Source organism: Sciurus carolinensis, unplaced genomic scaffold (genome assembly GCF_902686445.1).
Source record: "Sciurus carolinensis unplaced genomic scaffold, mSciCar1.2, whole genome shotgun sequence".
NCBI lineage: Eukaryota > Metazoa > Chordata > Mammalia > Rodentia > Sciuridae > Sciurus > Sciurus carolinensis.
The window spans coordinates 192163-194410 of NW_025920261.1; positions in this window are offsets into that span (position 1 = coordinate 192163).

Below are 2248 nucleotides of genomic sequence, written 5' to 3' on the forward strand. Positions count from 1 at the left end.
TAGATTTTAAGAAATTTTTATATCAGTGTTATTTGATTTTACTGCCATACTATTATAGCTATAATTTGCTGTTTTCACTGTCTATTTGATTCAGGTGAATTTAGCTTTGCTTCTGTTTTTGAACCATAATTTCTTTTTACGTTTCAAAGTTAAATACATTTTTGAATATAATTGCATTATGGAATACAAATCCATAGGACTTTCATTTATATACATTTTGTTCAGTTCTGCAAATTGTTTTAAAATATTTTGTGCAGAATAAAACATTTTAAATTCATAAAAGCACTTATCTATTTTTAACATGTAATATAACGATGTTTTATAATTTGAAGTGTGCAAAACAGTATGCAGTTTTGATATCTAGAGTAAACAATACCACCAATGTCTTTAAATCCTTTTGGAGACTTTGCATATCTAAGAAAACATTTTATTTTCTCCTTCTTCTTCTTCTTCTTTTATTTTATTTATTTATTTATTTATTTTGACACTACAGGGATTAAACCAAGGACCTTGCACATGCTAGGCAAGCCCTCCACCACAGATCCACATTCCCCATCCGTAGCTCCTCAGTGGCTGATGTCTTACCAAGTGTTCCTCATACATTATACAGCATGTCCAGTGTCAGTTAGCAGGATGGGGACGTCCAGAGTGCAGCACACAGCACATTGACGCTGATGTGCTGGAGGTGCTTTGACACCGTCCTGCTGTTCAGATGGATGAGAGCTGCCCCTGCCCAGGATGGAACAGGCAGCCCTCTGTGGTGACAGACGCCATAGTGCATTCCTCTGTAGTAAGGCCTTGGTCATACCTACACCTTCTCTAACACGTTATGTGCCTGGATGTAACCCAGCTAGGAGGGTCAGCAGTGACTGCAGAGGGCCATCCAGGAGAGAACCAGGCTGTGGTGGAAGCCGTGGCGCCCTGGGTGTGTGGCACGATCATACATAGCTGCCCATCACAGGGTTTCCTGGGGCCGCTGGACACAGGTGCCTGGTCATGGTGGTTGTGGCACCTCAGCTGCCCTCCAGGTTTTCAGCCCTATGTTTCCCAGGTCTCTGGTTGCCCAGGAAGGTTACCCTCCTCCACCCCGGCTCTCTCAGCAGAACAAGGCCTTGAGCCAAATACGGCTGCACAAAAGGGACTTTTCGGACATGGAGTACCTGAAGTCCAAGATGGTCGCCGCCGAGTCGTCCTCAGAGGAGGAGAGTGAGGACGAAGCAGTGAACTGTGATGAAGGGAGTGAGGCAGAGGAGTCCTCCACCACCGAGACCCAGCAGGTGCGAGGAAGCACAGGGGCCCTGCCTGGGAATAGGAGGCCACAGGAGCCCGGAGCCTAGGTGTGTGCCTCTGGGGCGCAGGGAGGGGTTCTGTGCATGTCCACGTGGTCCTGCGGCCCCATTGCTGGGGTGCCACATGGAGGAAAGACTGCCCCCTCTGAGCTCACTGCCTGCCATACCTGGAGGGGCCGCCTACCACCTGTCAGGGCTCTGGGAGGAGTGAGGGTGGTGGCGGTGTTGCACGTGGTGTTCAGTAACAAGGCAGATGGTCTTGAACAGGCCGTGATTGATAGGAGAGTTTAGTCAAGCCTTGACTATGTGCCCGGTGACGAACCCGCCATCACAGAATGTCCTCACAGTCTCTGGGGCCATTCTTCTTCCATTTCATAGGTGAGGAAACTGAGGCCCGGAGAAGGGAAGTGACAGGATCCCATGATGGGGTCAGGCCCCAGCCCAGGTCTTCCAGGCTTTGAAGTTGAGAGTATACAGGTGGACACGACCCTTGAGGATGGCCACCTTGTCCCCCAATGGGGAGTCCTCTGCTCCAGACACAGGGCACTTGGACATGTGTGTGTCCCCATTCTTGAGTTGGAAGCAACCAGTCTTTTGCTTCCCAATGAGAGGAAGGGACTCCCTCTGTCTCCTCTTCTCTTTCCTCTTCCTCCTCCCTCTTTCCTAGTTACCGTGCCCTGCAGGGAGTCTGGGAGTTTGAGGCTCAGTCTCATCTCTGACCCTTGGGGGCTGCTGAGCCTGGGGGGGATGCTTCAGCCCACAGGCCTCTCTGATCCTCATCTTCAGAGGACATCCTGGCAGTGCCCGGCCTTCCAGCCATCTCCTGAACCCCTGTACTCAGGGTGGCCCTGGGGGTCACCATGTCCAGCAGGGTTGGGGCAGCAACCTTCCCAGCACATCGATGTTTCTCTGGTGGGACTAGAAATGACCTTGTTCTGCACCTGTTGGCTCATGGCAGG